General features: G+C 33.5%; 1 long non-coding RNA gene across 1 annotated transcript in view; it reads right to left on the bottom strand.

Annotated features, from left to right (window-relative positions):
- Positions 1-6,585: 6,585 nt before the first annotated feature.
- Positions 6,586-13,201, bottom strand: part of LOC139082804 (uncharacterized) — a 141,650-nt gene continuing 135,034 nt past the window's right edge. Inside the window, exon 4 of the long non-coding RNA XR_011539056.1 lies at positions 6,586-6,632. This is a non-coding gene — a long non-coding RNA (uncharacterized lncRNA). The remainder of the gene's footprint in view (positions 6,633-13,201) is intronic.

The following is a 13,201-nucleotide window of genomic DNA, read 5'->3' as shown; positions in this document are numbered from 1 at the left end:
ATTCAATATTCACTTCTAAAAAAAAAAGAAAAAAAATTAACTTCACTCCTTATTTTCTCCAATCTTAATTGTGCCAACTGCTTTCTGCTCTTGCTTTCTCGACAACGTAATAGTGATCCCTTATGCATTTCTACATGTGACTTTTGTTTCTTAAGTGGATCCATGCTTGCATAGCATGTACAGTTTTGCAAGCTCCTTTCCAGATCTTACAAGTTCTATTTCTAAATGGTGAGAACAATCATCATTACCTTACTCTAGACATTGGAGCTAATACATATATATTTTCATCATTCTTCTGTTTATAAAGTGAAGATAGTTCCCCTCTACTTCTGGTTTCCATAGTTTTTCTTCTTTCCTCCTTTTTTTTTTTGTTTAATAAATGACTATTGACTTTTATTGAATGGATGATTGATTTGATTTTTGGCATTTATTTGGATAATTTTTCTTTTCTCATTCATTCTCTTAGTATATATTTAATAATAACTAATTTCTGTTCTAATTCTCATTTGTCTACCCATATATCAATAGAATAATGTCTTAATCACTCTACCTTAAAATAAATCTTAATATTTGGTAAAGCAAGTTTCTCCCTCTTGTTTTTCTTCTTTAAAATTGTCAGAGTTATTCTTTATCTTGTAAACTTCCTTTAACTCCCATAATTTTTATTTGAATTGAAGAATATTATCTGATTTTGTCTTTTTATCCACCCAAGGTTATGTATTTACCTCTGAGGATCAATTTAGTACCATTCTATAAGACTTAATATGTGGTACGTTTTTCTATTTTATTTCTAAATTCTATAATGACTTTTGTGATTAACTTGTTCACAAATGCATAAGTTGACTTCATTTTTAAGTTTTCAAGAAGGTTTATTTTTATTTTATTTGTTTTATTGTGTTTTACTATCTGTTGAGTGTTGATTTTGAATTTAATTGAGTTGATAGAATTTGGTCTCATTAATATTAATTTTATTCTATATCAAATACTTCAATTATTTGGATACTTCCTTTGTAACTTAAGTGATCAATTTTTGCAAATTGTCTATGTATTCATGAAAATAAACGTATATTTATTTATTGGGATGCCAGGGTCTGTGTGTATGTGTTAGATAAAGCTTCTTAATTGTGTTGTTCAAATTTTTATTTACAAATTGCTTGTCTCATTGTTATATGGGCTTTTTTGTGTTATGTTCAGTTCTCTATTCAACTTGTGACTCATCACTTTCTCTTAAATGTCTTACATATATAGATATACAATTTTAGATTTATTAATTTTATGAATGACTGTGATTTTTAGACATAAGTGGAAAATTCATTCTATTGTTATTTGCAGTGTCTTATCATTAATGTTTTTATCCATAAATTATATTTTGTCTGAAATTATAATAGAAACTCAGTTTTATTATTGTTTATTATGACAGTATATACTGTAAACTATACTAACGTAGCCATAAATATTATTATATATGTCTCTTGGACAAATACAGACAACATTATTATTTTATTTACTAGTCCGTTTTTACACTTAAACACTTAATGTGGATATTTTTGTGGAATTTACGCATTACTTTGCTTTTATCTAGAAACATTTTTCTTCTGTCCGTAAATCTTCCTCTAGAACCTGTTTTAGGTGAGTCCACTAGTGACTAATGTTTTCATTTCTGTTTCCCTCAAACATCCTTATTTTATCTTCATGTGTGAAGCATGCTTTAACTGGGTGTTGAAAAGTAGTTTGGTTCTTATTTTCTTTAAGCATTTTAATTGTATCATTCCATTGTCTACAGACTTTCATCATTTCTGTTGATAAATCTTCCATCAGAATTATAATTGCTCATTTGAAGATGATGTATGTTTTTTCATCTGGTTGCTTTAAAATTTTTCTCTGCATTTGATTTTAACATTTTATCTATGATATGTTTACGTGGGGATTTGTTTGGCTTTTCTTTTTTTGGTACTTGAGATTTATAATGATTTTGAATCTTTTGCTTGATGTCATTTCTGAGTTTAAGATAATTCTCAGATATTAGCTCTTCAAATATTACTTCTGCCTCTCTTTCTCTTACTCTTCTCTCTCTCTCTTTACTTCCCTTTTTCTTTTTCTCTCTCTGTCTCTGTCTCTGTCTCTCTCTTTCTACTACATTTTGTACTCCAATTGTGGACACGTAGGTTAGTGTCTTCATTGCATGTCATATGTGTCACTTGTATACCCTTTGTGTTCTCATATATTTTCCATCGTTTTTTCCTCTGTTTCAATGATTATTTTATCCTGGGCTATCTTCCAGATCACTAATTCTCTTTTTGTATTATCTGTGATTTTACTTGCCAGCTCTGGTGGTCTAGTGGTTAAGATTTGGGGCTCTCACCACTGCGGCCCATGTTTGTTTCCCAGTCAGGAACCATACCACCTGTCTGTTAGTTGTTACACTGTGGTAGCTGCATGTTGCTGTGATGCTGAAAGCTATTCACTGGTACTTCAAATACCTGCAATATCACCTATGATGGACAGCTGTCAGTGGAGCTTCCAGACATAGACAGATAGAGAGGAAGGTCCAGCCAGCCACTTTTTAAAAAGTTGGCCATGAAAACCCTTTGAATAGCATCAGAGGATTGTCTGATGTAGCACTGGACAGTGAGAAGATGACACAAAAATACCAGATAGGGTTCCATTCTGCTGTACACAGGGTCACTAGGAATCAAAATTGACTCAATGGCACTAACAAATAAATTCTTTTACTTAACTACTGCTGCATTTTTTAAAATTTCCATTTGAAAATTTTATACATTCCAGTTCTTTGGTGAAAATCTGGTGAAGATTATTATATTTTATCATATCTTGTCATAGTGTCATCTATTTTTGAACATAGTAAACTTATTTCATTGGAAAATGGTGACTGATGACTCCAACATATAGAGCATCTTTGGATCTGTTTCTATTGACTTTTTTTCTCTTAATTTCCTAATATTTTGGCCTAGCCCCTGGCATGCCTGATAATTTCTTACTTAATGTTGGATACTGTTTACAAAAATACATGTAGAGGCACTGGCTGACGTTATATTACTGCACAGAGGAGTTAATTTTCTTTTGTCAGGAAGATAATAGCAGGAAAATCTCCTGATCCAGTTAAAACTGGCCCATTTTCAGCTTTTCCCGGCTCCTAGGGATATAGTCTCCTGGTTGCAAGAGTGAGATTGTGTCCTTTCACTATTTTGAGTCATAGCTCTAAGTGGACACTAGTCATACCTTTTTTAGCCTTATCTTCACAAAGAAATTACCCACCCCTTCTCCTCCTCTGGCTCAGACAGTGAGGCTAGCTCTGACTCCTCTTCTCCAGGGCAGTCCTTCAAGTCACCTTTCCCACTTGTGGGAATTGATGGCTGCTCACAACTCTGGAACTCTCCTGGTCAATGGCCTTAGTTTCACTCATGATTTCTTCTCTGTTTCTGGGATATGAAGATTATTACCTGCTGTTCCAAGCAATATTTTCCTATTTTTCACTACGTATTTTATCTGTCATTACTCTGTGCTTTAAGTAAATGCATAGTCAATAATGCTTTGTATGTTTATTTTTCTACTCCCTCCTGTTTCTGATCTTCTAAACTTTTGGGAATTTAGATATATTTAACATGAAGTTTATGTATTATTATTCATTAGATATATTTCAATATTAAACAATATATGTTAATAAGTATATAACCAAAACACTAGCAGATCTAATCAAATAGTATATTAAAAGGATCACACTCCATGACCAAGTGGGATGTATCGTTGGGATTCAAGGATAGTATAACACATGCAAATCAATATTAACCACATTAACAGAATGAAGAATAAAAATCACACGACCATCTCAATAGATGCAGAAAAACTATTTAACAAAATGCAACACCTTTTCATGATAAAAACTCTTAGCAAATTAGGTACAGAAAGAAAGTACCTCAACACAATAAAGGCCATATATGACAAGGCCACAGCTAACTCATACTCAACAGTGAAAAACTGGAAGGGTTTTCTCTGACGTTTGGAACAAGACAAGGATGTCAACTCTTACTACTGCTATTAAACATAGTAAGAGTCCTAGCCAGAGCAATTAGGCAAGAAAAGGAAATAAAAGGCACCCAAATCAGAAAAAAAAAGTAAAATTATTTCTGTTTGTAGACAAGTTGATCTTATATTTAGAGAACCCTAAAGACTCCACAAAGAAACTATTAGAACTAATAAACAAATTCAGTAATGTTTCAAGATACAAAATCAATACACATAAGTCAATTGGGTTTCCATACACCAATAACAAACTATGCAAAAAGGAAATTAAGAAAACAATCTCATTTGTAATAGCATCAAAAAGAATAAAACATTTAGGAATAAACTTAACCAAGGAGGTGAAAGACTTTTACACTGAAAACTAAAACACTAATGAAAGAAATTAAAGCAGACACAAATAAATAGAAAGATATCCCAAGCTCATAGAAGAATTAATATTGTTAAAATGTTCGTACTACCCAAAGCAATCTGGATTCAGTGCAATCTCTATTAAACTTTCAATGGCATTGTCACAGAAATAGAAAAAACAATCTTAAAATTTGTATGGAATGACAAAAGACCCCTGGTAGTGAAAGCAATCTTGAGAGAAGAATAAAACTGGAGGCATCATACTTTTTGATTTCAAACTATATTATAAAGCTATATTAATCAAAACAGTATGGTACTGGCATAAAAATAGACACGTAGATCAATGGAATATGTTAGAGAACCCAGAAATAAACCCACAAGTATACGGTCAACTAAATTTTGACAAGGCACCGAGAGTACACAATAGGAAAAGGATAGTCTGTAAAATAAGTGGAATGTTGTAGGAAAACTGGATATCCATGCAAAAGAATGAAATCGGACCATTATCTTACATCCTATTTAAAAACTAACACAAAATGGATTAAAGACTTAAATGTAAGACCAGAAAATTTAAAACTCATAGGAAAAAACATATCGAAAAAGCTCCTTGACAAAAAAGGTCTTGGCAATGATTTCCTGAACATGACAACACAGCACAGGCAACAAAAGCAAAAACAGACAAGTGGGAGTTCGTTAAACTAAAAAGCTTCTGCACAGCAAAGAAACCATCAACAAATGAAAGGAAAGTTTATGACGTGGAAGAAAATATATACAAACCATACATCTGATAAGGAGTTAAGATCTAAAATATATAAGGAACTCCTATAGCTCAATAGCAAGAAAACACACAATCTGATTAAAAAATGGGCAGAAGGACTGAATAGTCATTTTTCCAGAGAAGACACACATGTGGCCAAGAGGTATATGAAAAGGTGCTCAGCATCACTAATCACCAGGGAAATGCAAATCAAAGCCATGATGATATGTCACCTCACATCTGTTAGAATGGCTATTATAAAACAAACAAACAAAAAACCCAAAAGATAACAACCATTGGTAAGAATGTGGAGAAAAGGCAATCCTTGTAAACTGTTGCTAAGAATGTAAATTGATACAACCATTATAGAAAACAGTATTGAGTTTCCTCAAAAAATTAAAAAGAGAACTACTATATAATCCAGCAATCCTACTTCTAGGTAGATATGCAGAGAAATTGAAATCGGGATCTCAAAGAGATAGTTGCACTTTCATGTTCATAGCAGTATTATTCACTTTGACCAAACGTGAAGCAACCTAAATGTTCATTGACAGACAAATGGATAAAGAAAATGCAATGTATATCTATATGATGGAATATTACTCAGCCTTAATAAAGAAGGAAATCCTGCCAATTGCTGCAATGTGGATGAAGGTGATATGCTCAGTGAAATAAGCCAGACACATTAGGACAATAAATTGCATATTTGTTTAACAGGGTAAGTTTTGTTGAGGAGAGAGACTTCGAGTCACTTGAATGAGACTTAACTGATATGGAATCTTTGTTGGTTTTTAAACATGAAGGGCACGATAGAAGGAAGGATTGAAATGAGAATAGATAACTCTAAATCCCTTTACAAATTGCACAAGGCCTTTTTTTTTAAATCTAGTTCCAGCTACCTGTTAGACTCACCTCTGACCACAAACTTCTTTAGACATTTTTGCAAGGTTTCAAGACGCTTAATGAACACAAATAGAATAATTTAAATCCAATAATAAAAAACTACTCATAGTTCCCAGAACACATTATCCTCGCTTATCTTTCTGTACATTTTCCCAATGAGGCTTTCTGTCAACCTTTAAATATACTGTCAAGTGTCAGCAAAAATGCAACCTTCTTGAAGCTTTTCTTAACTTGTTTAGTTGGACATGGGTGCTTTTACTTATATTTCAATCACAAGCCATATTTACCACCATTGAGGCAATTTTGCTTTGTAACCCTTTGAGAAAAGTGATATTGTTTTGGAGGATTATGAAGAAAAGATAAATTTGGAAGATCTGCAAATATAGGCACTTGGTTACTAATGAGGAGTGAATGCTTACACTCTAAGCAAATTTAAAGTATATTTTGGAAGGGCAGGTTAAATATATAAAGCCATAATACACCGTGAGGTAGGTAGAAAGGTCAGATGAGAAGCGCATGCTCTTGTTCCACTTCTTACCTTGAGCTAATCATATTAACTCATTTCTCCATCAGGTTCTCCCACCTACGAGGGAAAATATAGGTGTTTGCGCATTTCTCAATACACGATATATGCATATTTGCTTTAAAAACCTTAATAGGAATTACATTTACTGGATAGGTGGTCATTATAAAGTTTATCACCTAGATAAAACTTCAAGCATCTTTGTTTCAATTGTTTAAAAAAATATGAAATTGTTAGACAAATATTATCATTGCCTTATATTGAAACTGGGTTCTCAGAAATACTCAGACATTCATTTAAGCAGTTAATATCTGTGACAATTAATTCCTTTCAGATATTCTGTAAAATCTAAAGTAACAGTTTAAACTGAGATTTAGGGGATTTTGATTTATAATAAAATAGATTTTGTTTTAAAAAGAAGATGCAAGTTAGTACCATCATTGCTTCATCTAGATCCCTTAATTTTGCCTCATCTTAATTTTTCATTCTTTTTTTTTTTTTTTTTAAAGATTTTATTTTTTTCTTTTTCTACCCAAAGCCCCCCGGTACATAGTTGTGTATTCTTCGTTGTGGGTTCCTCTAGTTGTGGCATGTGGGACGCTGCCTCAGCGTGGTCTGACGAGCAGTGCCATGTCCGCGCCCAGGATTCGAACCGACGAAACACTGAGCCACCTGCAGCGGAGCGCGCGAACTTAACCACTCGGCCACGGGGCCAGCCCCTTAATTTTTCATTCTTTATTTAAATTTTATGTTCTATTATTTTGTTTTTTTTTCTTCTGTCCTCAATATATAGTAATAAATCAGTAAAGAAAACTGTGAAAATAAAAGTGGAGGAAGTCATAAAAGTAATTTGTAATAACATTAGTCAACCTTTTATGTATCTAATGCATCCAATTATTCTAGTTCTTTTTTCTATATCTCCATTATACATGTTACAGACACTCTTAAACTAGCTTCACACTTCGAGTCTGTGAAAACTTCAAACACAGTGTTCATTAGAGAATGAGGTAAGCACAACTGTCAAAACCATAGAAAGTTGGCCTTTCCTTTTTCTTAAAACTTTTTAAGTTATGAAGGTAAAAGAAAATGCAATTACAATAATCCACTAAGAGCTTATTTGCCACCTGCCATCCTCCGAATGCCTGCTGATAAAAGTGAGTTTTTAACTTGCAGATTTTCCTTGATAGACTGGAATTAGGACAGTTTCCCTCTAAAGTGAGTGCTCCAGCTGCCACATGGGGATAAATATAGAATCAATCAAATCAAAGTTTGGCAATATGGAAGTAAAAAAATGCATTTGATCTGTCCCAAAGATTTGCTATTTGCATAGAAATAAAATCATTAGCTCATTTGTTTTTTAAATTTTCCAAAGCTTAATTATAGTTTACTTGATATTTGACCTGATTGTCTCTCACCTCTGGCTAGGAGAGGAGATTTAACTGAGCTGTTCTTATAATTCTGGCAACTTCTGGGTAGAATTGCTTTCCAGTCCACAAACCCAAGTTGCTATGGGAAAGCAATGTATCACATTGTTTCCTGGGCTAGACAGCTAGACAATGCGTGAGAGTCACATGAGTTAGCAGTCCTGGTCAGGGTCAAGAAAACTCATGCTAGAGTGGATAAAACTGTCTGAATGTTTCGGCAGCCATGGTGAATAAACTATAGTTTGTTTGTTTGTATGTTTTTTAAAATCTATACAGTAACTCTTTTAGCTTTGCTATTGGGGCAAAATTATCTCTACAATGGCGCTCACCCCATTCCACCATTCTTTAAAAAAATGATTGGCATACAGAAATAGATTCTGTTTGCATCATAAAGCTCCATGCTTTGAAACTTTTTAAAATTAAAAAGCCACCTCTAAGAGGCAAGATGCATGAAGGTACATGTGGCAATTATTTGTCATTACTCTTGACATTTCTGTCGATCATGACTAATCTCAAGACTTCTATGGGGAAGATGCTCTGGCTTGATTACAGCCAAGAAAATTAAGTTCAGATGTTAAATTGGATACAGATTAGGTTAGTTTTCAATGGGCCCGGACCTAGTGACTCAGGGTTATTTAGGCACTTGGCTACCTTCCCTGCTATTTCTCAGAAGAAGCTGCTGCTTCCTCATCAAGCTGATCACTATTTCAGGAAGTAACCTTCCCCATGCCTCCACTGTGTGTGTGTGTGTGTGTGTGTGTGTGTGTGTGTGTGTGTTATACACCATCCTCCCCATTCCCCACTCCTAATTAAAAACAAATGAACAACAAGGAAATCTTTGCATTTATTCTTAGTATTGTTGCAAAAGCTCTCGGTAAAAACTGTCTGAATGAAGAGATGATCCCTTTTCAATTATTTTTTAAACTAGGCACCTAAGTGCCCAGAGAGAGGAAGTACTGTGTCCTTGTTGCTGTTGCTGCCGTGTTCCTCCGGGCACACTGAGATTGTATGCTTCCTCTATGTAAGTTACGAAAGTGCTCTAAGTTCATTTTCTTAAAGAAAGCAGAGACAGGAAAGCAAAAAATAGAATTAGGGTTAGAAAATGGGAGAAGAGAAAGCAAATGGAAAAGAAAGAAGAAAAATATAGGAGTGTCCTCAGATCATCAGTAGTTTCCTTAGGAGTCAACTCTGCTAAGAATATAATGTGCCCTTTCACCAAGAAAGGAAACAACAATATATTTTCTGATTCTGCAAGAAATGGTATAAGACATCGAAAGGCACTAATTTCTAGTAGCATCGATCCTAAGATTTGAAACTTACTTCATAAATTTCCAGACCTAAAATTTTGCCTAGTTGATCAATAATCTACTTCACTTCAAAAAACTACTCTGCAATAGTGACCCAGGGATTCAGCCCTCTCTTCGCACAGAGACTTTTCATATATGGATTACATTTTCTGACCAATAATTCATTAATCTTTGCAATAACCATCTTCAGTTCAACATTATTATCCCACATTGTAGGTAAGGTGATTGAGGGGCGTTTTTGACTTGCTGAAGGTCAAACTGGCATCGGAAGCAGAAGGGGATGAGGTATGAATCTGGTTCCACGACTTCAAATCCTAATTCACGGTATTACTTAGAAAGGCCAAGTTTTTTTTCAAATTCTCTATTTGCCTCCCTCAAAACTTGCCCTTCCTACATAATTATGGTTAAAATGTCATCATGCCACTTTAATAAACTGTTAATAAGGAAATCTCAACTAGAGGCTTCCTCTTCAATACTAAACCTCATTGCAAATTAAAATTATGTTTTTCTTTAAAAGTTTTAAATTTTAATATAGCAGTTACAGTAAATACGAGGTTTTATATTTAAAATACGCGAAATCAGCTTAACTTTATCGTGTTCTTAACACTGCTGACCAGGTGCTAGAGAGTTTCTGTAGGGAGAGATGCTAGAATAAACGTGAAGTATGGCAGAGAAACAGTGGTGCAGAGTTGGAGAAAGAGAAAAACAAGAAGCCATGAGTTTCTTTCAAACCTTAAAAAAAAAAACACTGTGTGAAAGTTTCTCTCACTGATGAAATGAGCTCTTTACATATAAATTATATTGTAATAACAGAGCTCCTGGGTGGAAAAGAGTTTTTTCTCCTGCTGGCAAAAATTAAAATAATCACAGATGGCTAATGATCAAAAATACTGACTGACAGCTCTGAAGTATAAGACACAGAGAATATTCTCAGAGGGGTGAGAATATTCTCAGGGTTTCTTAAGCCAACACTTGAAGTTGGTTTAAGAAATGCACGAAACTTCTCTCCACTGACATTCAAATATAGAGAGCTTTTATTCTATTTTGGAAAATGCCATACGGTCTCATAGAGCTCCTTCAAGAAAATTAATGAAATTCTTTGTCTTCATGATTACATTAGTATTTGGGGGTAAAATGCAAGAATTCACTAGGGAAAGGGAATCCATAGGGCTCCCAAAAATGGTATGGAAAGTTTTATAATTCAAGCATTAGTAATCCAATCTCTTGTTTTAAAATATAGGTGGAAAAAGGGAGATCTGCTCAACAGAATTAGCTGTCTTTATAAATTGTCAAACAATGTTAATAACAGTAACAACTAATAGTTATTGAGGACTTGTTTTGTGACTAACACATTCCTCTTTGGGGCATGCTTCTTATTTCCCCCATTTAATTTTAGTAAATGGCCCTATGAAATAGATGACATTATTGATCACACTTTTTAGATGAGGAAACCAAGTGTAGAAACATGGCCAAGGTCACACTACAGCTGGGAACAGTAAAATGGGGGCTCAAACTAGTTTCCAAGCCTAGTGCTTAATCTCAATACAACTATTGCATCAATTACTCTATTAGGATATAAATTCAAGAGCATTCACAATGAGACCAACAACAAAATGTCACATCCTAAATCACTTTAAAAAGACTTCAAAACCATTTGATCTCATAATCACCCAATAAAACTAGTACAGTATTACTGTATCTAATAATGATTAAACTGTGACTTAGAGTTTAATCATATTCATTTATTCACTTATTTCCTTTTGAACATAAAAGATGGTAATATGTTAAATACCCATCGAGTTCTAATTTTTGGAGATCCAGTGGTGCCCCTGTCTTTTTAATGTTTATATTCTATACGGAGACATACATGGTATGTATGTATCATACATTTATGCATTCCTCTGATTTATATAAGATTCAAAGAAGGATTCATATAAGCTGTGTATGCCAAGGGCTACAGGTACTAAGTGGAGAGAGTAATCCTTTCTACCTGGTCCCAGTTGTCAAAGAAGGCATCACATATAGGTAAGGACAAGGTAAGGACATCATATATAGGACAATGCTTTGAGGGATGAGTAGAACTTTGTTACAGAGAGAAAGTTGAAAAAGAATTATCTTGGTGTCTGAAGTAGTTCTGCATATGTTTAACATGCTTTTTGAATTAATAATTCTATATTTTCTATACCTGACTTGGCAAATTATAATCGTAAATATACAAATTCCTTTGGAAATGCAGTCACAGTGTTAACAAAACAAATGTTGTGGAATATCATAAGCAAGAATCCTTCTTAAAGCAGTTTTTTAAAAGGACCTTTGCAAACCTTTGGGTGGCAAGAGCAGAATATTTTCAAACAAAAACTTACTCTTCTTAGCACTGGCTGAAAGAAACACAAGTTAGTAGCCATTTAACTGGTTGCTTTTGATATCCCTGCCAGAATTGCTTATAATGTGTGATTTCATTTGGATGTTACTTATTCCGACTAAAACATCTCCAAGTCAACTCACTGTACTTCACAATACACTGAAATGAGTAAAAGTATTAAAAGCATGCCTGAGGCGACAGAAACTTTGAGGTTAATTTCCATTTCTTCAAGTATATTTGATGAATGATGTGACAAAGGAATCCTAATTAAGGTTGAAATCCTGAATACTAAATAAATTAGAAGTGCCACTACATTCATCTTCCACAGTGATAATACTGCCACTTCTGCTTCTCTTTAGCCTAGCCCTTGACTTTTTGGGAAACCTTTTCCTGTATATTTTCTTCCTCTATCACTTTTGCTGAGAGTAGATCATGAGTATCCTTCCTTGTCTTAGTCTAGCCAAAATCTAAAAACTCTATCTCTTTTAGTTCGTTTTCTTCTCACTTATTCCATCTATTTCAAAAGCAAAGATTTTATTTTACATTTAATCTCAAAAATGGCTTCCCCCCAATATAGCAGTTCCTGTTTCTCCTCACATTACAATATCTAAAGGCAAAATTAAAAGATGATTCTTTTAACTTCTAAGAAATAAAACATAAAGCAATTGGAAAAGTTTCAATAAATTTAAATGATACCATTTTCATTGTTACTATTACTATCGTTATGGCTGTAAGTCAACAACAACAAGTAAGGGTGCAAATTGTTTCGTCACTCACTAGCTAGGGAACTAACTAGGCAAGTTACTTAATATTTATGTAACTCTGGTATCTTGATTTTGTAACACCCTTGCCAATCATGGAAGAAAACCCATTGGCCCTAATGTTTTGGTTGAATTCTATTCATTTTACTTTGAAGATTTTCATCGAAAGTGAGACTGCCCTCTGAGATAATTTAGCCTAGAGAAATTAAAACTTACATTCACAAAACAATAAATGTGAATATTTATAGCACCTATAGCCATAATAATAATTGTCAAAAGCTAGATTGAACACCAATGTCCTTCAAAGGGTAACTGGATAGATAAATGAGCCATCCATACAATGGGATACTACTCAACATTAAATGGGATGGGATTTTTTTTTTATTTGATTCACTTCAAACTAGTGTAAATTCAACTCTAAAACCTGATACTTGATTCAGTAAATGGAATATTTTAAGGTATGTTTTGACAACTTGGCTGTGTTAATCTTCTCTTACAAATGTAAATCTTCTGAAATCTTGATACAGATCAAACATACCTGATCAAATTTAACTTTTGAATTGAGATGTCCTGTAACTGTGGAACACACTGTGTTTCAAGGCTCATAAAGAAGAAAAGGATATAACGTATCTTATTTATCATTCTGATGCAGATTACAATTTGAAATAATAATATTTCAAATTTGAGTGTTCCATAAAAATGTTACAAAAATCAAAAAAAAGGAGATTGTCTTTATTTTCAGTTTTATTCTATTTTAATCAGGTTCTGATTTTGA

The sequence above is a fragment of the Equus przewalskii genome, chromosome 4 (genome assembly GCF_037783145.1).
Source record: "Equus przewalskii isolate Varuska chromosome 4, EquPr2, whole genome shotgun sequence".
Classification (NCBI taxonomy): Eukaryota; Metazoa; Chordata; class Mammalia; order Perissodactyla; family Equidae; genus Equus; species Equus przewalskii.
Note: the sequence above shows the minus strand (reverse complement) of the source record. Positions and strands in the feature narration are given on the sequence as shown.